At 38.1% G+C, this 25677-nt stretch overlaps 1 pseudogene; it reads left to right on the top strand.

Moving 5' to 3' along the window:
- Positions 1-11872: 11872 nt before the first annotated feature.
- On the top strand, positions 11873-12828 carry LOC138916540 (olfactory receptor 5A1-like; annotated as a pseudogene).
- Positions 12829-25677: the final 12849 nt, after the last annotated feature.

Below are 25677 nucleotides of genomic sequence, written 5' to 3'. Positions count from 1 at the left end.
TAGAAATACCATGTGATGAAGTTGTCCCACTACTGGGTATTTATCCAAATAATATGAAATAAACAGTCCAAAGAGATTTATGCACCCCTATGTTCATTGCAGCATTATTCACAATAGCCAAGATTTGGAAGCAACCCAAGTGCCCATTGACTTATGAATGAATAAAGAACATGTGATGTATACATCACATTGAATACTACTCAGCCATAAAAAAGATAAAATTGTCCCATTTTCAAGAACAAGTATGGATCTTGAGGCCATTATGTTAAGCAAAATAAACCAGACAGAGTGAGACAAATACTGTATGATTTCACTCATATATGGAAGATAAACAAACACATGGACGAAGAGAACAGGTTAGTGGTTACACAGAGGGGAAGGGAGTCGGAGGTGGGTGAAAGGGGTAGAGGGGCACATATGTATGGTGACATAAAAACTAGACTATTGGTGGTGAGCATGATGCAGTCTATACAGAAATTTATATAAAATAATGTACTTCTGAAATTATACAATGTAATAAACCAGTATGACGTCAACAGAATGAAAAAAATAAATAAATGAAAAATAACAGTAATAACTGGGAAGCAGTTAAGAGGAGAAGTGGGAGAAAGTACTAATTCATTTTTTATTTCAAAGAGTCAATTCCGGCTGATTAAATTGAAATACGTAGTTTTTCAATAATTACTCCAAGTACTCAAAGTGAAAGATAAGATCGTCAGACTAGTTAAAAACAACAAACCCAACTATACGTTACTAATGGAACATGATTTAAATATAAGAACACAGAAAGATTGAAAACAAAAGGACAGAGGTATCACACAATTAACCCAAAAAATCTGCTGTAGCTTTCCCAATGTTACAGAGCAAACTTTAAGATAAGAAACATTACTAGAAATAAAAAGGTTATCTCAAACAGGAAGCTATAATCTCAAATGTGTATGCACTCAATAGCAGAGTTTCGAAATACAAGCAAAACTGTTAAAAAAGAATAATTAGGAAATTATAAGTACTGATTCCTAAATAAAATGAAAATATCCTTAACCATTGATATAGTGAAAATTGCAGGAAATTTTTCAAATAATTGTTTATGCAAAAAAAGCACAAAATTTTCCCTGCTTATCAAGGTATTTGAAGATACATATGAATCAACACCATCTTGAGTATGAATTTTCCAAGAAGCCTTTGAATGTTGCTCTGACTAAATGTCCATTCATCTGAATGTCTCTTGGGAACTCTCAAAGGGAGAATCTCAAAGGAAAAGAATCAAATTGTACTCGTCTGGTTTCAGAACAATGATGCCGTCTCAGAAGAGAGAGGTGATTCTGGAAAGAGCCATTTTTCTATCACTCAAATCATCCTTCAGCCCAGCCCAAAATTCATTCCTGAGTTCTGGCACAAGAGGCCTCGAAAAAGAATAGTGGAAAGAAAAAGAAATGGAAAAAGAGTGTTGACTAATACTTAATGGGGCATTGAAAGTGAAAGTAGTTTGGGTGGCATCAGGTGATGATCCTCTCAGAGCAGATATCTGTGTCTTCAACGCCAGCATTTCAGCTTTGACACTAATGTTGGTTTACATCATAGTTAGTGGTGTGGCAGGTATCCGCAGGAAACACCACCATGATACAGACCAGGAAGGAAAGAAAATAGTAGGTAACACAATGATAGATTGTTGTACAAACGCATGTGAGACTCTCTGCTGAAGAGTCACAGGCATAGGAATGTGAATGAATCTAGATGAGAAGAAACTCTGGAAAATTTGTTTGTTCATTGTTTTCTGATCATGTTTTAATCCCCCAGCTGATTTTAGCAGGAGCACTGGTTTTGTATAGCATTATTGATTTAAACTCTGAGAGAAGTGGAAATGGCATAAACAAAATGTGTAGAGGGTGAAAAACAGAGGACCAGTGAGAGTGTGGGGAAGGAAAAATCCTTGAAGAAAACAATTAACTTGTCATTCTTTGCATTCATTCTGTTCCCCCAACACACACAAACACACACACACACACACACGAGTGTGCATGGGCAAATCAAAACCACACTAAGATATCACTTCACATCTCTAAGGATGGCTATTACTAAAAAGACAAAAGATGAAAAGCTTTGGCGAGAATGTAGAAAAAAGAGACCCCTGTGTACTGTTGCTGTGAATGTAAATTAGTGCAGCCAACATGGAAAACATTATGGAGGTTTCTCAAAAATTAAAAATAGAACTTCCATATGATCTAGCAATCTCACTTCTTGTTATATATCCAAGGAAAATGAAATCAGTGTGTTCAAGAGGTATCTGCACTTCCAAGTTCATTTCAGCGTTGTTCACAATAGCCAAGATGTGAAAACAACCTAAACATCCATTGACAGATGGACAGATAAGAAAATATGGTATATAGAGATATAAAGAAATATTATTCAGTCTTAAAAAGAAAAAAATCTTTTCATTTGCAAGAACGTAGATGAACCTGGAGGAGGTTATGCTAAGTGAAATAAGTCAGACACAGAAAGACAAATATTCCATGGCCTCATTCAAATGTGGAATCCAAGATAGTCAGATTCATGGAAGTTGAGAGTAGAATGGTGGTTACTAGATGCGAGGTGGAGTGAAAATGGGGAGATACCAGTCAAAGGGTAGAAAGTTTCAGTCACACAAGATGAATAAGTTCTAAAGATCTAATGCACAACACAGTGACTGCACTTAACAATACTGTATTGTATACTTGACATTTGGTAGGAGGGTAGCCCTTAAGCATTCTTACAACAAAGAAGAAAGGAAGAGAGGAAGGAGGAAAGGAAGGAAAGAAGAAAGGAAACAGTAACTATGTGAGGTAATGGATATGTTAATTAGCTTGATTGTGATCATTTCACAATGTATACCAAAATATTGCATTGTATACCTTAAATATGTAAAATTTCTATTTGTCCATTATACCTCAATAAAGTTGAAAAAAGAATAAGTTAAGCAATGCCGCAAAACAAAAGATTAATATCTAAAAAGTAAATGTATTTCTGCATACTCATAACGAGCAATTGGTAATTGAAACTTTTAAATGTATCATTTACATTCTCACCAAAAAACGACATGAAATACTTAGGTATAAATCTAACAAAATCTGTACGAAAAAGACTACAAAACACTCATGAAAGAAATCAAATATCTAAGTATATTGAGGCATATATTATGTTTATTTATTAGAATACTCAATGTAGGAAGATATTAATTCCCGCAAATTGATCTCTAGACTCAATGCATTTCAAACCAAAATCTCAGTAGCATTTTCTGTAGACATTTTCAAGCTGATTCTAAAATTTACATGGAAAGACAAAGGAACTAGAAGAGCCAAAATAATTTTTATACAGAAGAGCAAAGTTGGATGACTCACATTAGCTGTTTTTAAGATTTATTCTAAAGCAAAGGCAATCAAGAAAGTATTGTATGGGAGAAAGGATAAATATAGTATAGATCAATGGGACAGAATAGAGAGTACAGAAATAGACTCACATGTTTATGATCAATTGGTTTCCAACAAAGATGCAAAAAACAATTCAATATAGAAAAGATATTCTTTTCCACAATGCTGGACATTTGGATATCCATGTGTCAAAATGTGAAACACAATCCATTTCTCACACCTTAACTCAAAACGGATCTTACAACTAAACGTAAAATCTAAACTACAAATTTCCAGAAGAAACACAGGAGAAAGTCTTTATGACTTTGGGTTAGGCAAAAATTTCCAAGATACAATACCAAAAGCACAATCCCATCAAAGAAAAAAGTGACAAATCAGCTATCAAAAGTAATTTCTTCTGCTCTTGACGGCATTATTAAAAGAAAGAAAGGCAAGCTATGGACTGTAAGAAAATATTTGTAAATCATATATTTGGTAAAGTACTTGTCCAGAAAAAAGAATCCTCAAAACTCAACATTTCTTTTAAAAAATAACCAAATAAAAAATGGACAAAACATTTGAACATGTAGTTCAGCAAAACACATGTGTAAATGAACATACGATACTCAACATCACGATTTGTCAGGAGAATGCAAGTTAAACTGAAATGAAATCCCACACAGACCTAGTAGAACAGCAAAATAAAACACAAAAAATTCTGGGTCTGGCCCAGTGGCACAGCAGTTAAGTGCGCCCATTCCGCTTCGGCAGCCGGGGGTTCGCCGGTTCGGATCCCGGGTGTGGACATGGCACCACTTGGCAAGTCATGCTGTGGTAGGCGTCCCACATATAAAGTAGAGGAAGATGGGCATGCATGATAGCTCAGGTCCAGTCTTCCTCACATAAGAGGAGGATTGCCAGTAGATGTTAGCTCAAGGCTAATCTTCCTCAAAGATAAATAATAAATAAATAAATAGATAAATAATCCTGACAATGCCGAAAGGTGGAAAGGATACAGAACAACTGATTCTCTCATGCATTTCTAATAAAAATGAAAAATGAGGCATCCACTTTGGAAAACATTTTGGTAGTTTCTCATCAAATTAAGCATGAAGTTACTATATGACCCAGCAATTTCACTTCTAGATGTATACCCAAGTGAAATGAAAACCTGTGTTCCCAAGAAAATCTGTATCAAAATGTTAATAGCAGCTTTATTCACCATGGCCCATAAGTGAAAACCATCCAAATGTCCTTCAACTGCAGAATAATTAAACAAATTGTCTTACATTCGCACAATGGAATGCTACTTAGCAATAAAAAGGAATGGGATACTGATACACACAACAATACGAGTGAATCACGAATGCAAGATGCTAGATGAAAAAAGCCAGACTCAGACTGTATAAGTCCTGCTGCCCAATATATTAACTTTGTCCACCTTGTCTCTGGAGGTTCAGCACCACCATTTGCCTGTACAAAAAAATCAAGACATCTTCTCAATGACAGCATCTTTCACTGTCATTCTACATGCTAATTTTCACAGATGCTGGTTCTCCCCCTTCTGTTGTTCCTCCATGCCTGAATGACGGGACTTCCCTCTCAACCCTCTAGATAGACGTGGTTGGGGAGGGATTAGAATGTAGATCACACATGATAAACCTACTTTAAAATTTCTATCTCCCTAAAACATTGGATTCTTTCCTTTGTACTGAGCCACAGTCCAGAGTATGTGAATACATTTTACCCAACCTAATGCTATAGTCTGTCTTTCTTCCTAACACATTTAGAACCCATTCTACATATGTTCCCCCAGGATTTTTCCAAAATAACTCAACATCTTTCAAGCTTGGGAAAAATAATCTCTTCTCAAAAGTCATACTTTTTACTTGTCCTCCTGGAGCATGCTGATATTTGAATCTAATTATGATCTGGCAGCAATGAAGGCTGGTTTGGTGGGGCTTAATGTGGACAGGCATCCCCTTGCAAGGCAATGCTTCACACGAGGCTAATAAATACTTATTGCAAAAAGGAAGGCTAGTCTCTTCAGACAGATTAAAAGGGACTATTCTCATGGCTAGAAAGGCTCGGGATAATTTAGGAGTTCAAGATTATCAACTTCCTTAGAGCCTACTGAAGTATCCCCAGTCCAAATTTCAGGGTCTTCCTCTTTTTCAAACATGTCATAACTTTAATTTAAGAGGCTTTGCGATCTGCACAATTAAGTTTGCATCTGATTTTAAGTCTTATCGACCTTGAATCTACAAGAAATAAAATATTTATTTTAGAGCCTTTATAGAGGCTTTCTGGTTGTCTTGGAGGTGAGCTGAGAGTTTAAAACCCCAAGCTTGTCACTTTCTTTATGAAAACTCTTCAGTGGAGTCAGAAACATCCATCCCATCTAGCCATCATATTAGTCGTTATGACAAACATAATGGTCAAGGCAGCAGTAGCTTGGTTTTCCAAAGCTTGTCTTCAGTGACAACTTCATCGTAAGTAGCTCCATTATTATGTAAGCACCATACAGGCAAAATTCTTATCTCATCTTCCATTCTGTGTGTCTCTGATGAGTTACACAGGGTCTGGCACAGAAGAGGCATTAATAAAGACTTATAAAATGGACGAATAAATAATATCTCCCTTATCCATGTTTTCACTGGAATTCTATTCCTTAGCCTCTCCTGGATGCCTCCCCCTCTATTTCTTTCTTTGTCTGGTTAGAGAAACTTTCTCTCTCTTAGTTGGCCATGAGCTGGAATCAATATTCCACTATTTATTCTAGTTATTTTTAAAAGATGACAGTTCAATATTCTCAGATTAAGAAACAAGTGAATCAAACCTTTTATTTTTCTCCCCTCATCTTCAAATACATGAATTAAAGCCTTGATTTTTATTGAATGCCTGGACCCAAATTATTTTTTGTTGTATGTAGCCCTCCATAGAATAAAAATCCTACATCTTTATACTCTATCATGCTAAGTCAGAGTAAGTTTCTAAAAATTTTAGAGGAAAACTTCTGTATCTAATGTCTTTCTCCTGGAGGAAGGTAGTAGGTTTCTGTGAAAAGAGAAAGGATTATGAGTTGAGAGATACGATTGACCATATATACACATTTATGTGCAATTGAGTTCCAAAATAAATGCATGTACCATACATGCAAATGCAGGATTTCTTGTCACACAGTCCTTGGTTCAAATAGTGGCTCAATCCCTTATTAGCTATAAAATTTTGAACAGCTTACTCTTTCTCAGAATTTCAGTTTCCTCCTTGCAAGGGAGGGTTTGGAGGATTTAGTGAGTTATCACACATAAGACACCTAGTACAGTGTTTAGCACATAGTAGAAGCTCAATAAGTTTGAATTCCCATCCGCTTAAAATACTTCAGGCCAAAAAGTTTCTATGAAGGAGTGGAAAAGAGTTTGTTTGTGTGTTTGTTTGTTTGTTTACAATCTTTCTTTCTTCTGCAGAATAGGCGTCTATCTTGCCTATGTGTCCCAATGTTATCTTGAGCTTGTTCTTTATGTACTACCAGAAGAGATCTTGAGTAGCCTTGGAGGATGAGAAAGCCATTGGGATGGAGTTTAATAAGCATCTTCTTCAGAGCACTTATATGAGCATACCACCCCAGAGATCAATTAACTACAAATCTGTGAAGTTTGGATAATACATTTCTTTCTTTTTCAAAAAGACTCTCAAGGGAAAATGTAATGAAACACCTCCAAGGAGAGAGGCAAAAAAAAACCTCTCTCAAATTCCCCTGCAGCCCCAGCTTTGAAACACTTCAAAAATGACCCCAAATGCAGATATTAGCAGACAGCAGAAGAATTTCTTAAGATTACATCTTTCCTCTTCTGTGTATCTTTTCCCTCCACTTTTCTGCCCACACATTCTATTCACCAAGTGGATATTTTGACCTTTGATAAATAAATCAGCCTCAAGCTTGCTCTCCAACTCATTAGCACTTTGGGGACTGGAAGCAGTTACCAAAGCCTGATTAGACTCCTTCCAAAGCAGAACTCAAGACAAGTATCAGCTAAGGGTCAGACAGAACAAGAGGGAGAAGGTGGGTGCAGCCATTCATATTTTACTTTTTGTCTTCATGCTCATATTAATCTCACTTATAAAGCACCCTAGATCTACAAGCCCATATAGATGGCTAAGAAGCTCTTTGGATTTTAGTTTACCTCCATATACCTTTCAATTCTATCTGTCTTTCCTCAAATTCAGCCCAAATCTTACCTTTCTGCTCCTTTGATGGTCCTCCTGGACCATGTTTGAGCACTTGCAGCTAGAAAGAGATTTAAGAGGGAATGAAGTTTTGGAAGGGATTGCTATGTCCTTTAACACAGCCCCAATTATTAGTAAGTAGTCTGAAAAGTAATTTGGAAGGGGTGTGATTGGGACAGACTTGACATAGCAGATTTTCCAAACACTGAAGAGATCTCTAATCTCTAAAACCCGGTTTCTCTTTTCTGACTGATGGCTTGAATTTTACCATCTGAATCTTAATTCTTGAATTAATCTCTTGGTGCCTTTTGAATTCTCACCTCACATTGAGAGAGTCTCTTTCAGTTACATCAACCATTTGTGCATTTAGATGATAGACAGAGCTAGAAGAGCAAGACCTTGTGGACACCAGGTTCCTGGAGGAGTGAGAGGAGGAGGCATCATGAAGTGAAGGACACAGCCCAGATCATGAATGACGGAGAAACCATAGAAAACCCACATCACCTCCACAGTTTAGCTCAGGTTCTCTGCGTCATTATTCCATTTTTCTCTTCCATCACCAACTGCACCTGTTAAGCTCCGATTAGGAAGATTTGGCTATAAAACTTAACACTTTCTTGCCATTTTTGTCAAAAGATGACCTGAGTTGTAAATCCACCCTACCAGTTCTCATCAATCTCTAAGTGTCTGCTATGTGCAAGGTACTGTGCTAGATGCTTAATTTTACTGTATTATTTTATCTTCACTATGGTCTTGAAGGCTAGTGTTATTCACAAACATTCACCTCCAGCATCTATGAATCCAATGAGGTCCTGAGCCTCTCAAACTTTCCTTCTTCAGCTCTGTAAAAGAGGCCTGGTGTTGATTATAACTGTATTATAGGATCAAAGGGAGTCCAGACTCAGACCAAACTGAGCCTCCCTGAGTTTGCAGTAAGAGTGAAGGAGATTTCCTTTCTCAAGGGAAGAAGCACTACTTCATGAGTAGAGTTTGGTGACATAAAGTGCTCCATACAACTCTTAATATACCTTTCACTTAATGTTTTAGAGTAAGATTCAGAGAATCTATATGTGGGAATAAAACCCAGGATATTCTTTTCTTTTTGTTTCAATTTGTCCAGCTTCACTTTCTGTTCCTTCCAAATGTGGAAGTTCTCTGCCCTAATGGCAACACTCTAAACAGACTTTCAGTTGACCCATCAAGTCCAGATGATTAAATTCTTCAATCTCACTCCTAAACACTTTTTACAAAGCTACATGGTCTATCAGTGAACTCATTATGTCTGTAAGATAAGCACACTTCAACCTGCCACATGAGAAGGAAGCGTTTCCAAAATAAGGTTAATTTCCATAAATAATTCTTTATGGAATATTCACTGCTGATAGCAATAACATTCCCAATTTATTAAGCAAACGTCCTATCTCAAGACCCATGAGGCTTTCACATATTATCTTAAACAACCCTCAAACAACTCTTAAGTAACCACTGTTATCCCCATTTTACAAATGGAGAAATAGAAGATCAGAAAGACTAAATGAGTTGCCCAACATCCCACAGCTGGCAAGTGGTAGAAACAGGATTAGAACCAGGCTTACCCTGAAGTCTACCCAGAATCATCACCACCAACTCATCCCCCTTCCCTTTGTGCTAACCTGAGTAGGTGCCCAAATGACCTTTAATAACATCACAGACCTCAGGTCTCTACCTTGCTAAATGGCAGACCCTACACAGAATGGGTGAGGGTTCCGGTAGAGCTGTTTTTGTTTAGCTCCCAATTTCTCTGTGTGGCACTACATCTGCACTGGGTTATGTCAAACTTTGCTGGAGGCCCTTTTATTTTCTTCAAAAGGAAAGAATCCCCTCCTGATCCTGGAAATTCTACACACCTTTCACAAACAGTTGCAGAGCCTCTAAACATAATACATATCTTAAAGCCATATTTGACAAGATTGAGATTAGTGTAAGAGATCTCTGAAACTCTGCACAAATGATGGCATGGTGATGGCTAAAAGGAGCTTCACATTCTCTCATTACCCAAATTTTAAGGTTTAGAACTGGAAAATCTGTAACAGGAGCTATTGAGTGCAAGAAGAGAAGGAGTCTATACCAAGGGCATATCTCTGTGCAATTTCCAAGAGGAAAGTAAAGATCAATGATAGCTTGACTGACTGGCAATAGGTAGATGTAGATTGACTTATGAAAAATTGGAGATAATAAAATGGCATGGCTTTCCTAAACTGAGCCAGAAAAATTTATAGCAAATAGAGAAAGCATTACTTCCCAAATTGTGAAGTTATTGACTTGGAATAATTTCTATAATATATGTAAATTGTAGAGGGTCTTTGATACAAACAGCCATATGCATATACATATACTTGAACATGAAAGGCATACACCTAAATGTTAAGAGCTCTAATTTCAGGAGATAGATTGTCATAATTTCCAGTTTTAAGAGGATTTTTTTGCATTGATCAGGAAGTGCCCATGATTTTTAGGTTTATTATTTCACCGTTGTTTATTGATCTAATTATCTTCCAGTTCTCACATATTGCTTTAAAATTCATAAAATAACATTTCCATTTTGAAAAACAAAAGCAAATTTGTGAGAGTCATCATATTTAAAGAGATAGGTAGAACAGAATGAAAATATTGTTTAAAAGATAGGTAATTTTGATGATTTCTAAATTGTTTGGGTTAAAACCTGAAGAAGGATCAAAATATATCCCACACCTATAAGGGTCATTTACCATGAGCCACCAGGCCCTCTGACCACACTTTCCCTAGTGCCTTCTGCTGAGTTAGGACCTCAGGTTCAAAGACCCGCTGATGGTAAGTGTTCTTTTCTGATTTATGTGGATTGAGACTTAGTGTGGATGTGGAGGGGGTGATGGAAATTCTTATAGATGTGGATTGGGTGGAATCAAGTCCCTGATCTTGAAAGATACTTCATATACTGAAAATTATAAGAATTTGATTGAGGTTACATTGTAATTTAGATTTTTAAATAACAACAGCAATAAAAAACTCTTGTAGAGCACTTACTATGGGCCATGCATGTCTTAAAAGAGATTTAAGAAGAGAAGGAAGGAAAGAAAGAAAGAGAGAGAGAGAAGGAATTCTAATAACAAAGTGCTATTATTATCCCTAATTTTACAGAGTCATAGAGAGTTCAACTAACTTGCCCAAGATCACACATATATTATATGGTAAAGCTGGGAATTAAATCCAGGCAGGCTATAGCCAGAATCCACATTCTTAACAATTAAATAGCTTAGAGAGCTCAGACTGAAGACAAATTTGAAAGTGGAACTATGTTAGTATATTCAGATCTAATATTTGACAGTTAAGAGCATTTCTATACACATCTGGCCTAATCTTTTTGATGAAATAAGCCGGATAGAGAAAGATGAACTCTGTATGACTCCACTCATAGGTGGAAGTTAAACATGTAGACAAAGAGAACTGATTGGTGGTTACCAGGGGAAAAGCGGGATGGGGGAGTGGGCACAGAGGGTGAAGTGGGGCACCTACAACAAGACTGACAATAATGTACAACTGAAATTTCACAAGGTTGTAAACTATCATAATCTTAATAAAAGTAAAAAAAAATTTCATTTTACTTAGAGTCTACATAAAATGTCAAAATGGAACATAGCTGAGACTTTAAGTTTAAAAAAAATATTCTAAATGTCTGATTGGTTGTTTCACAATTACGTAGCTGAACCTGGTCCCTCCCTTGGTTTCTCCATTCTAATACTGAAACTTAAATAAGTTAGATGAATAGTTATTTTCAGGGCATGAGGTAACTCATCTGGGACATACAAAAAACTGTCCAAATAATAACTTTCATCAGGGATTTACTATGTATCAGGCACTTTACAAACTTTGCCTTATTTTAATTCTTAAAATAAATGTATGACATTGATCCTGTCATCTGTCTTAAAGAAAAAGAAATTGAAGCCTAGAGATGATATACATATCACCCAAAATAACACAGCTGCTAATTGGTAGAGGCAGGACTTGATCACAGGAAGTCTGAATCCAAAGTTTAAGCTCATATCAACCATGCTATATTAAAAAGCAAATATTTAAGACAATGACTATAATTGCCTTCTGAGAGAAAGAGAGAGAATCTTTGCATAAAGTTGTAATCCTCTGTAATACTTTGCCCTCCCTCTCACATATTTTTTAATTATTTGTTGATACCACTGTAATGCAGATTGTCATTATTATCCCAGATCTGCATCTTGTCATTGTGGTCCATGGGAAACACGTCCACAACTAAGGCCTGGAACAGCTCATCAGTGATCACATTCATCTTCGTGGGATTTGCAGACCATCCAGAACTCCAGGTCCTGCTCTTTGTGACCTTCCTGGGTTTCTATCTTGTGACCCTCTCCTGGAACCTGGCCCTCATCTTTCTAATCAGAAGTGACACCCGTCTGCAAACACCCATGTATTTCTTCCTCAGCAACTTGTCCTTCATTGACATCTGTTACTCCTCCACAGTGGCTCCCAAGATGCTCACTGACTTCTTCCAGGAGCAGAAGACCATATCATTCTTGGGTTGTGCTGCTCAGTTCTTTTTTTTTGTTGGCATAGGTCTAACTGAGTGCTTTCTCCTGACTGCTATGGCATATGATCGATACACAGCCATCTCCAGTCCCCTGCTCTACACTGCCATCATGTCCCAGGGTCTCTGTACACACATGGTGATTGGGGCATATTTCAGTGGCTTCCTGAGCTCCCTGATCCAGGCCTGCTCTATATTTCAGCTCCACTTCTGTGGACCCAACATCATCAACCATTTCTTCTGTGACCTCCCACCAGTCTTAGCGCTTTCTTGCTCTGACAAGTTCCTCAGTCAAGTGGTGAATTTTCTTGTAGTGGTCACTATGGGGGAACATCATTCCTCATCCTCATCATCTCCTACAGTTACATAGTTGCTGCTGTCTTGAAGATCCATTCAGTGGAAGGCCAAAGGAAAGCCTTCAACACATGTGCCTCACACCTGATGGTGGTGACTCTGCTGTTTGGGACAGCCCTTTTCATGTACCTGCGACCCAGCTCCAGCTACTCTCTTGGCAGGGACAAGGTGGTGTCTGTGTTCTATTCACTGGTGATCCCCATGCTGAACCCTCTAATCTACAGTTTGAGGAACAAAGAGATCAAAGATGCCCTGTGGAAGTTGTTGGAGAATAAGAAAGTGTTTTCCTAGTTTATGATTGAAAACATATTTCTCCAAACTGACAGAGACTTATATAACACATGATATCTACCTCCACCTCTGGCTTAGGCAAGAGGTACATTTTGTGTGCATATTTGGAAATGGAGGCTCCTCCTGCCAAATTTTTCTCACTGTTCCCCCTGGTGATCTGTCCACTGACCCCACCATGGATAGCCAAAAAGGGGAAATGATTATTGCACAAAAATAATCTCCCTGGGATTCTCACAATTAGTATTACAGCAACCGCATTTTATTGGGTACTTAACATATATGAGGCACAAAAGCTATTTAATAAAATACTCATTGCAGTGCTATGATGCAAATAGTACTATCCCTATGTTACAAATGAAGAAATGAGGTCCTAGGAAGAAAAAATGACTTGCCCAGCGTTATACGGAAAGTAAGGGGCAGGAATCCCATTCAGACCTAGGTCCTCCTGACTCCAGAGCCCATACTCTGCCCAAATGCTGCCTTCCGTGTTCAACAACAAACAGCCCTGAAGTTGTACATGTGTATAACTCTTATTACTAGTATATGGCAGGATCCAAAAAAGATACACTATGTATAGTTGAGGTACTTTACAAAACAAGATGCCTTTTTACTCCATTAAACATTCTCTCCAAGGTATCCCTGTTGGATTCCCATTATGGCTACTGAATAATTTTCTAAACAAAATGTACCAAAGTACATTACCCTTTTCCGCCATTTCTATCTGAGCTGTGTAGGGGCCTGGAAAATTTGTGTCCCATGATATCACATCCGTACTCTTCTCTTCCCAGTCTCTGTCACCTAAAGTGCCTACTAGGTCTGTATTTCCTTGATTTCAACCATGTCATTCCTTTACCAGTTCAGCACCTGACTCCACTTCACAGCTTAGTCTCCCTTTTGATCACCACACTCTGAGTTCCTCTTGCTCTCTTCTATCCAAACCCATTGCTCCCATAAAAACTTTGTTTCTTAACCTGAATGGATTAGCCCACATTCAGTACTATTTGCCACTGTCTCTGGAAGGTATGTCTCAGGCCATCACCTCCAGGTCATTAGTCCTTCTTAAAGGACATGGACAGTGGAGTTGTCCAGCACAACCATTTCTGCTGGTAAATCCCTCCATCATTCCTTTATGGGCCTGTCCTCTTCTCAACACATTCATTTTTCCATTAATAGAGGTCTATTGGATATGCAAAAAGTCTTCATTTGATTTCATTGTTCATGTAAGTGGATTAACTACTTCATATTTGGAAGAGCATAAACAACGCACAGGGGAGGTGAGATCTCTGTCCCAGGTCTCCTGGATTCTTGAGTCTCCTAAATTCATTCCCATTCAAAGTCAAGCAAACTTAAAGTGATTCATACAAATAATATCCAATGATATTACCCAATGGGTAACTTTTCCTGAAATTTTTTTATCAGTTACCTCTATGAATATTAGGACTTATATGGCACTGTATTGGAAATTCTGGGAATCACCTTTATTGATGGATGTTATACCCAGGATACTTCTAGTTTTCTGCTTCCTTAGCAGGCTGAGTACAATGTGAGGAAGTCTTTAGGATTATTTCAGATGTAAGATCTAATGAAGGGGCCAGTCAGGCCAAGCGGAGCAGATTTCGATACATGTGAATAGATGATTTCTTTGAAGTTTAGAATGGACATTCTTGAATTCTGATATATTTCCATTCAAATTAATAGCTATGATTAAGTAGAATTATTTCTTCTTCCTAAAGGAAGTGATTCAATTTATGAAAAATATGGAAAAGGTTTACCTTAAAGGAAAAGTACAAATTATTTAATATCAAATCATTTTACCTTCTTCTCCTTCTTTAAAACACACACACATTCCTCATCTGCTTGATTTTCCAACTCATCTCAGTTCATATAACATAAACCCTCCACCTGGCCTCTTGAGAGAACTTTACATATAAGCAAAATACAATGTGGCCTCTACACAGTTCACTCTGAGGAATCTGAGTGTATTGGCTTACTATCACTAATGTAACTAATTACCACAAAGTAAGTGGCTTAAAACAGCATAATGTTATTATCTCACAGTTCTGTAGGTTAGACGTTTGAGAGAGGTCTCACTGGGCTGAAATCAAAGTAGTAGCAGAGCTGTGTCCCTTTCTAGAGGCTCTATGATAGAATCCATTTCCTTGCCCTTTGCAGCTTTTAGAGACCACCCACATTCCTTGGCTCATGGTTCCCTTCCACCATCTTCAAAGCCCACAATGTCACATCTACCCTCACTGGGAAAGGTTCTCTGCTTTTAAAGACTCTCGTGATTAGAGTCATGCGCCACATAACTAGGGTTCAGTCAAAAACAGGCTGCCTATATGACGGTGGTCCCATAAGATTAGTATCATATAGCATAGATGTGTTGTAGTATACACCATCTAGATTTGTGTAGATACACTCTGTGATGTTTGCACAATGACAAAATCGCCTAACGATGCATATCTCAGAATGTGACACTTGAGTGTAGGTTGGGCCTGCTCAGATAATCCAGGATAATCTCCCCATTTCAAAGTCTATAATTCAATCACATCTTAAAACTCTCTTTTTCCTGAAAGATAATCTATTCACAGGCTCATAGGATTAAGATTTTGTCATGTTTGGGGACCACTATTCTCCCTACTTAGCTCTTTTAACATTTGATGTCACTTTACTGATTTGAGTTTATGAGGCCAGCTTTCAAGAACATTCATGAGCTCCCCATTGCCCTCAGGTTAAAGTCCTTAACATGCATTATAAAGTCCTCTTTGCTTCATGCTGCAGCTCTGCTTACTTCAACTCTTCACCCCCTACTACATCTCCCCTAGTACTTTGGGGACAGCATGCTGTCCCAAGGCATCTATTTCTTTTTCTTCCCCTCAAGCTCTTTGTACTAGGAGTTTCCTCTTTCCTCCATAATCTTTTTAACTGACTGATGGTTGTTCATCCTTCAGGTCTCTACTCAGAGCACTTCCTCCATGAAGATCTTCCCACCCATTTCCCAAACCCAGGACATCATGGTTTACCCAGTTGTTGCACTAACATTACTGTTTGTAATCATTTGTTCTATTGCATGTACCTTACACTAAACTATAACTTCCTTGAGGATAGAGATAGACCCTTGTTCACTTTCATTCACCCATCTAACACAGTGTTTGGCACATAGTAGACATATGATAAATATTTCTTTAATAAATAAACAATTCATTGTTTATAGTAACTTTGGCTTTTGCTGCATATAGTGATTGTATTATTGTCTTGTGGTATGGCTAACAAGGTTTCTTATAGATGTATTTCAACAAAAGAGAGACTGAACAAAATTAGACCACTTTTCTCATCTATTATCCTTCTATAAAATTTTAGGAGGGCTTTTAATTAAACTGCTAATCATAACGATTCAAATAAATTAGCAGTACTGATTACTGTAAATATAATACACAACTAGAGACAGTTAAATAGAAAAACAGATACCAGAGAATCCTCACAAATAAAACACTCCATACAGCAGTACTTAATTTCTTTCCATCTTTGCCATCTCTAGGCATAATTTATTTAAACTCACACAGAATTACTCAATTAAAATTAAAGCCAGGTTACCATATTTCTGGCTTTAGTGGACTCCCATCTTCACCAGAAATCAAGGCACTCATTTCCCTAATCTGAGAAATCTAACCCAGTTTGTGCCTGAAGACAAGTGCAAACCTCCCCTGAGACTTTTTCAACCTCTTCTGCTTCCTTCCTTTCTAACTATAAAGAGAAAAAGAGACCATTATTCTATCACCCATGAATCCACTGTGTCCAGAACAAAATACTCTGTGAAGATTAGCTTTCTCCCTCTCCTTCAGAAATCTTCCATCTCTCAAATTTAGCTCTCCCCCCTTAGAAATTAGAAGCTACCTTAACTTGGTTAAAGTACAAAATGATTTGATAAATATTTACAAACTCAATTTTACCAGAAACATGTTCTGGGATATATTTAAATAAAGTTTTTAAGCAGAGATAAAAGGTCTCCACTTATTTGCTTTTGCTCTTTGTAGTTTCAAAATATTTTAGGATGACTTGAAATATTCATGCAATAAACAAAATAAAGCAAGTTGCATATAAGTCAACAGCTATATGCTTTTTAAAAAGTTAAAATGCTGCATGGCAATTAGAAAAACATAGATAAATATATACGTAATCTTGGAATAGAAAAGATCTTTCTAAACTTAATGCTAAAAGCAAAACCATAAAGAAACAAAGGACAGGTTAGACTACAATAGTGTTAAAATCTATATGGCAAAAAAACAAAATAAAGAAAGTCAAAGGACAGAAGTCTAACGAGGAAAAATATGTGCACTACTTATGGTAGACAGTAGTTTATATAAGTTTCTCTTACAAACAAAATTAGAACAAGATAAACCAATAGAAAAATGGGCACAATTCTGTCTTTAGGTCAGAAGTGTGTCTCTTGTATGCAGCATAGATATGGGTCTTGTTTATTCATCCAGTTAGCCACCCTATGCCTTTTGATTGGAGCATTTAGTCCATTGACATTTAAAGTAGCTATTGATAAGTATGTACTTATTGCCATTTTGTTCCTTCTTTCTTGGTGTTTTAATAGTTCTTCTCTGTTCCTTTCTTGTCTTGCTCTCTTCCTTTGTGGTTTGATGGCTTTCCTTAGTATTATGTTTGGGTTTCTTTCTCATAAGTTTTTGTGTATTTATCATAGATTTCTGACTTATAATTGCCATGAGGTTCATATATAATACCCTATGTACATAGCAATCTATATTAACTTGATGGTCTCTTTAGTTTGACCTCTTTCTAAAAGTTCTACTCTTATTCTCTCCTTCTCCCACAGTTTCTGTTTTTGATATCAAATCTAACCTCCTTTTTTTTGTGTGTGTATTGTTACCCTCTTATTATGGAAATTTTAGTACTTTTGTTTTTTGGCCTTCATGTTATCTTCATAGGTGTTTGATCTGATACCTTTACTGTATTTTTGCCTTTACCGGTGATTTTAGCACCTTTTTTTTAATAGAGGGGAGGGAGGAGGGAGAAAGGGGTGATGAGGCACATGTGTGTGGTGTTGGATTGTAATTAGTCTGTGGGTGGTGAAGGTGATGCAATCTTCACAGGAATCAAAATATAATCATGTACACCTGAAATTTACATAATGTTAAAAACCAATGTTACCTCAGTAAAAAAAAGGGGGGGCACAGTTATGAGCAAGCAATTCACAAAAAAGAAATACAAATGGCTAATAATTTGATGAGAAAATACTCTAGAGTACTAATATTCAAAGAAATGAAAATGTAGCAGTGAGAATTTTTTTCTATTAAAAAGGCAGATGTTAAAAGTAACAATAATACCAAATGCTAACAAAGTTACAGAAAAATAGGCCCTCTCATATATAATTGGTAAAACATAAATTGCATCATCTTTCTGAAGGTCAGTTTGACTACATGTACCAAAAGTAATTAAATGTACATGCTTTTACACAATGTTAAAAACCACTACAACCTCAATAAAATAATTGATAAAACAATGTACATACTTTTGCCTCACCTATCGTCCTTCTTGGAATGTATTCCAAGGTGTGCATATATGTCCAGGGATGCTCATCACAGTGCTACATAATGGTGAAAATTGAAGCAACCTGTTTTTTTTTATTAAGATTATGATAGATTACAACCTTGTGAAATTTCAGTTGTACATTATTGTTAGTCATGTTGTAGGTACACCACTTCACTCTTTATGACCTCCGCCCATGCCCCCTTTCCCCTGCTAACCAACAACCAGTTCTCTTTGCCTATATGTTAACTTCCACCTATGAGTGGAGTGATACAAAGTTCATCTTTCTCTATCTGGCTTATTTCACTTAACATAATACCCTCAAGGTCCATCCATGTTGTTGTGAATGGGACAATTTTGTCCTTTTTTATGGCTGAGTTGTATTCCATTGTATATATATATACCATATCTTCTTTATCCAATCATCAGTTGCTGGGCACTTAGGTTGCTTCCACGTCTTGGCTATTGTATATAATGCTGCAATGAACATAGGGGTGCATGGGACTTTTGGAATTGCTGATTTCAGGTTCTTAGGATAGATACCCAGTAGTGGGATGGCTGGGTCATAAGGTATTTCTATTTTTAATTTTTTGAGAAATCTCCATACTGTCTTCCATAGTGGCTGCACCACTATCCTTCCCACCAACAGTGTATGAGGGTTCCTTTTTCTCCACAACCTCTCCAACATTTGTCACTTTTGGTTTTGGATATTTTTGCCATGCTAATAGGTGTAAGATGATATATTCGTGTAGTTTTGATTTGCATTTCCCTGATGATTAGTGATGATGAGCATCTTTTCATGTGTCTATTGGCCATCCTTATATCTTCTTTGGAGAAATCTCTGTTCATGTCCCCTGGCCATTTTTTGATCGGGTTGCTTGATTTTTTGTTGTTGAGCTGTGTGAGTTCTTTATATATTATGGAGATTAACCTTTTGTCGGATAAATAACTTGTAAATATTTTTTCCCAATTAGTAGGTAGCTTTTTTTGTTTCAATCCTGTTTTCCCTTGCCTTGAAGAAGCTCTTTAGTCTGATAAAGTCGCATTTGTTTATTCTTTCTATTGTTTCCCTCGTCTGAGGAGTTATGGTGTCTGAAAAGATTCTTTTGAAACTGATGTTAAAGAGTGTACTGCCTATATTCTCTTCTAGAAGACATATTGTTTCAGGCCTAATCTTTAGGTCTTTGATCCATTTTGAGTTTATTTTTGTGAATGATGAAAAAGAATGGTCAATTTTCATTCATTTGCATGTGGCTGTCCAGTTTTCCCAGCACCATTCATTGAAGAGACATTCTTTTCTCCATTGTAGGCCCTCAGCTCTTTTGTCGAAGATTAGCTGTCCACAGGTGTGTGGTATTATTTCTGGGCTTTCAATTCTGTTCCATTGATCTGTGCACCTGTTTTTGTACCAGTACCATGCTCTTTCGATTACTGTAGCTTTGCAGTATGTTTTGAAGTCAGGGATTGTGATGCCTCCAGCTTTATTCCTTTTTCTCAGGATTGCTTTAGCAATTTGGGGTCTTTTGTTGCCCCGCATGAATTTTAGATTCTTTGTTCAATTTCTGTAAAGAATGTCACTGGGATTCTGATTGGGATAGCATTGAATCTGTAGATTGCTTTAGGTAGTATGGACATTTTAACTATGTTTATTCTTCCAATCCATGTGCATGGAATGTCTTTCCATCTCTTTATGTCGTCATCAATTTCTTTCAGGAAAGTCTTTTAGTTTTTGTTGTATAGATTTTTCACTTCCTTGGTTAAATTTATCCCAAGGTATTTTATTCTTTTTCTTGCGATTGTGAATGGGATTGAGATCTTGAGTTCTTTTTCTGTTAGCTCATTGTTAGCATATAAAAATGCTACTGATTTATGTATGTTGATTTTATACCCTGGAACATTGCTGTAGCTGTTGATTATTTCCAATAGTTTTCCTATGGGTTCTTTGGGGTTTTCTATATATAAGATCATGCCGTCTGCAAACAGCGAGAGTTTTACTTCTTCGTTGCCTATTTGTATTCCTTTTATTTCTTTTTCCTGCCGAATTGCTCTGGCCAACACCTCCAGTACTATGTATAGACTATGTATATAAGAGTGGTGAAAGTGGGCACCCTTGTCTTGTTCCTGTTCTCAGAGGAGTGGCTTTCAGTTTTTGTCCCTTGAGTCTGATGTTGGTTGTGGGTTTGTCATATATGGCCTTTATTATGTTGAGGTACTTTCCTTCTATACCCATTTTATTGAGGGTTTTTAACATAAATAGATGTTAGATCTTGTCGAATGATTTCTCTGCATCTATTGAGATGATCATGTGGCTTTTGCTTCTCATTTTGTTAATGCAGTGTATCACGTTGATTGACTTGCGGATGTTGAACCATCCCTGTATCCCTGGTATAAATCCCACTTGATAATGGTGTATAATCTTTTTGATGTAATGCTGTATTCGGTTTGCCAAAATTTTGTTGAGGATTTCTGCATCTATGTTCCTCAGTGATATTGGTCTTTTGTTTCCCTTCTTTCTGTTGTCCTTGTCAGGTTTGGGGATCAGGGTGATGTTGGCTTCATAGAATGTGTTAGGGAGTGCTCCATCTTCCTCAATTTTCTGAAGTAGTTTGAGAAGGATAGGCATTAAATCTTCTTTGAATGTTTGGTAGAATTCTTCAGAGAAGCCCGGACTTTTATTTTGGGGAGGTTTTTGATTACTGTTTCTATTTCTTTACTTGTGATTGGTCTATTCAGATTCTCTATTTCTTCCTGCTTCAGTTTGGGGAGTTGTAAGAGTCTAGGAATTTACCCATTTCTTCTAGGTTGTTCAATTTGTCGGCATATAGTTTTTCATAGTATTCTCTTACAATCCCTTGTATTTCTTTGGTATCCATTGTGATTTCTCCTCTCTCATTTCTAATTTTATTTATTTGAGTCTTCTCTCTTTTTCTCTTAGTGAGTCTGGCTAAGGGTTTGTCGATTTTGTTAATTTTTTCAAAGAACCAACTCTTTGTTTCATTGATCCTTTCTACTATCTTTTTTGTTTCAATATCATTTATTTCTGCTCTAATTTTTATTATTTCCCTCCTCCTACTGACTTTGGGCTTTGTTTGTTCTTCTATTTCTAATTGTGTTAGGTGTTGTTTGAGGTTGCTTATCTGAGATTTTTCTTGTTTTTTGAGGTGAGCCTGTCTTGCAATGAATTTCCCTCTTAGGAGTGCTTTTGCTGTGTCCCAAATGAGTTGGTATGGCGTGTTTTCATTTTCATTTGTCTCCATATAATATTTGATTTCTTCTTTAATTTCTTCAATAATCCATTGTTTGTTCAGTAGTATGCTGTTTAGTCTCAACATTTTTGCTCCTTTCCCAGCTTTATTCTTGTAGTTGATTTTTAGGTTTATAGCATTATGATCCAAAAAGATGCTTGATATTATTTCAACCCTCTTGAATTGATTGATGCTTGCTTTGTTTCCCAAGATATGGTCTATCCTTGAGAATGTTCCATGAGCACTTGAGAAGAATGTGTAACCTGCAGTTTTGGGATGAAGTGTTCTATATATTTCTATTAAGTCCATCTGGTCTAATTTTTCATTTAATTCTTTAATTTCCTTGTTGATTTTCTGTCTGGATGGTCCACCCATTGGTGTTAATGGGGTGTTGAGGTTCCCTACTATTATTGTATTGTTGTTGATGTCTCATTTTAGTTTTGTTCAGAGTTGCTTTACAAATTTTGGTGCTCCTGTGTTGGGTGCATGTATATTTATAAATGTTATGTCATCTTGGTGGCGTGTCCCTTTTTGTCATTATAAACTGCTCCTCTTTGTTTTTCTTTATCTGTTTTGCTTTGAAGTCTACTTTGTCTGATATAAGTATGGTGACACCTGCTTTCTTTTGTTCATTATTAGCCTTGAGTATTGTCTTCCATCCCTTCAGTCTGAGTCTGTGTTTGTCTTTGGGGCTGAGGTGTGTTTCCTGGAGGGAGCATATTGTTGGGTCTTGTTCTTTGATCCATCCTGCCACTCTGTGTCTTTTGATTGGAGAGTTCAATCCATTTACATTTAGAGTGATTATTGAAATGTGGGGGCCTACCGCTGCCATTTTTTCACTTGTTTTCTGGTTCTCTTGCATTTCCTTTGTTTCTTGTCCCATGATTTTTGGACTAATAATTCAGGTAGGTAAATTTCTATATTGGCTTTCTTCTTATTTGTAATTTGTGTCTTTATTCTTGTTATTTATTTAGTGGTTACCAGGTGGTTTTTATAAAACATCTCATAGATGAGGTAGTTCATTTTCTGATAGCCTCTTATTTCCTTAAATTAAAACATTCCATCCCTTTTCTCTTCCCCTTCCAGGTTGTTATTGTCAGATTTTTTCCCCTTCCTTCTTGTGTTGTGGGTTTGCGGTTAAAATGACAGGATTATATTTTTTCTTGGTGTTTCCCTTCCTTTTATCTTTAATGTTTTATTTAACTTTTGCTAACCTGTCCTGATGGAGAGTTGCTACTTTCTGTTATTGTCCTTCTACTTATCTCCTTTGCTCTGGGTTTTGTAACCCCTTTCCTTTTATTGATTTTTCAGGTATGAGGGTCTTCCTGAGCATTTCTTGAAGAGGAGGTCTTGTGACAATGGACTCCCTTAACTTTTGTTTATCTGGGAAAGTTTTTATTTCTCCATCATATTTGAAGGATATTTTCGCTGGGTAGAGTATTCTTGGCTGCAAGTTTTTGTCTTTCAGAGTTTTGAATATACATTCCACTCTCTTCTAGCCTGTAAGGTATCTGCTGAGAAATCTTCTGATAGCCTCATGGGGGTTCCTTTGCAGGTTATTTTCTTCTGCCTGGCTGCCCTTAGTATTTTCTCTTTGTCATTGACTTTTGCTAGCTTCACTATTATATGCCTTAGGGTGGTCTTCTTACATTGATAAAGTTTGGAGATCTATTGGCTTCTGTCACATGGAGTTCCATCTCTCTCCCCAGGTTTGGAAAGTTCTCAGCCATTATTTCTTTGAACAGGCATTCTGCCCCCTTCTCCTTCTCTTCTCCCTCTGGTATACCTATAATCCTTATGTTTTGACTCCTAATTGAGTCTAATAATTCTCGGAGAGTTTCTTCATTTCTTTTTGTCGGTGTCGCAATCCAATGTACACATCAAGATAGATGCGGAGAGGGCTGATGGCCACTCTGAGTTTATTATAACCAGCATTTCAATATATACATAGCTTACATCTGTTAAACATACACAGGTGTTCTGCACAATGTAATTAGCAAATGCCAAGAATTCTTTGTGATTTCTCAAGGAACCCTCCCTTGGCCTCTGTTTTGATATTATCATGTTATTGCTGTGCTCGTATATTTTTATCTTGGAGCATGCTAGGCCTCCTAGGCAATGGCCCCTCCTGCTCCCTATATCATGTCTCCATCTGTGCCCCCGGGTGACCATGCCTGGCTTAGGTTGCCTCCCACTGGAGGTCTTACCTCTCATTGGCTAACTGGCCTTCTCACCTCTGGGTCACAGTTTGTGGGCAAGCATTTTCCAGTGATTATCAACACTTCCTGCATCAGGGGTGGCTACACTTTTTAGTCTTAGTTCTCTCTCCTCCTCTGTCTGCAGCATTTCTATATTCCTATCCTCCAAATTGCTAATTCTCTCCTCTGTATTATCGACCCTACTGTTCAGAGAGTCCAGATCTTTCTTAATCTCTTCCATTGTGTTCTTCATCTCCAGTATTTCTGATTGGTTCTTCTTTATAGTGTCAAGCTCTTTTGTGACATAGCTCCTGAACTCATTGAGTTGTCTATCTGTATTCTCTTTTAACTTGTTGAGTTTTTTAATAATGGCTGTTTTGAATTCATCATCATTTAGGTTATAGATTTCATTGTCTTTGGGATTGTTTTCTGGGTACTTGTCATTTTCCTTCTGTGCTGGAGATTTAATATATTTTTTTTCATACTGCTTGATGGCGTGGATTTGTGCCTCTGCATAGAGATAGAGCTTAGTTACTGCCTCCACTTGTTTCTACTGGTGTAGGGGGGAGCAGCTGTTTAGGCTGCACCAACCAGGAACACTGTCAGGTGTTGCTGACTGGACCTGGGCCCCTCCTCATAGTCACAGTGGTCCTGTGGGGTCTCTCATCATCTGTGGGGGCAATCACAAGGGGGCCTCAGGCTGCTGGTGCCTACTGTTGCAGACCACCTAGACGCGCTCCCTCCTTAGGGTCTGCAGTGGTGTTATGGGCTTTCCCAGCGTCCAGGAGCAGGATCACCTATATTCGCAGCTCTGTCACTTTCTTGGCCCACAAGATCTCACTTGTCCACTAGAGGCCACGGCAGAGCTATGGGTATCTTTTGCAGTCTGTGGTTAGCTTACCTAGCTGTGCTACTTTTGCCCCAGGGCCTTCCAGCCTTGTGATTGCCAGTTGGGGCCTCTCCACTAGTGCTGTGCAGAGGCTTTCACTGTGGCTACTGTGGGACTGTGAGTTTTCCCCCTGGGCCATGGAGTCAGGCAGCTGGAGCTCCACCCATCCCCTGGACACTCCCACAGGATCAGTGGGTGTCTCTTGCCCCCTCTGGGACACAGCCAGAGTCCGTGAGTCAGAGACAGCTCACGGGCTGCTGTTCTGCCTGGGATCCTCCTCTCCCAGAGCCTCCCAGTGTTCTGAATGCTGGGCAGGGCTTCTCCACTAACACCAGTAGAGGCTTTCCCGCCTGCTGCTGTGGGACCATAGAGTTTCCCCTTGGGCCGTGGATCCAGGCCACTGGAGCTCCACCTAGCCCCCAGCCACTCCAATGGGATCTCTGGCTGTCCCTTGCCCCCTCTTGGACACAGCCAGAGTCTGTGAGTCAGCAGCAGCTGGCAGGCTGCTGCCCTGCCTGGGATCCTCCTCTTCAGGAGCCTCCTGGTGTTCTGAATGCTGGGTGGGGCCTCTCCACTAATGGCAAGTAGAGGCTTTCCCTGCTGGTGCAGGACCATGGAGTTTCCCCCTGGGCTTAGGGGTAATCACGGGGGGATTAGGTAGGGCTGTAGTCACCTGTTTCCACTGTGGCTCCCCTGGCGCATGCTCACACCTGCCCTTGGTGCATGGCAATGCTATGGGGGAGTCCGCTGGAAGAAAGCTGCTTGCAGGTACTAGGCTGTCTGGGGGCCGGGGGTCGGAGAGTTTTCATCTATCTCCATCTCCTCCCAGGGGGAAGTCTGTCCACCTTCCGATGTATAGCAGCATGGGTCTCTCAGGTGTCCTGAGATGCTATATGGATATCCTTTGTTAACTGATGAACGTCCAATTAGTTGTAGATTCGAAGGGGGAGAGACAAAGAAGACT

This window comes from Equus caballus, chromosome 12 (assembly GCF_041296265.1).
Source record: "Equus caballus isolate H_3958 breed thoroughbred chromosome 12, TB-T2T, whole genome shotgun sequence".
In the NCBI taxonomy this organism is placed as follows: domain Eukaryota; kingdom Metazoa; phylum Chordata; class Mammalia; order Perissodactyla; family Equidae; genus Equus; species Equus caballus.
Note: the sequence above shows the minus strand (reverse complement) of the source record. Positions and strands in the feature narration are given on the sequence as shown.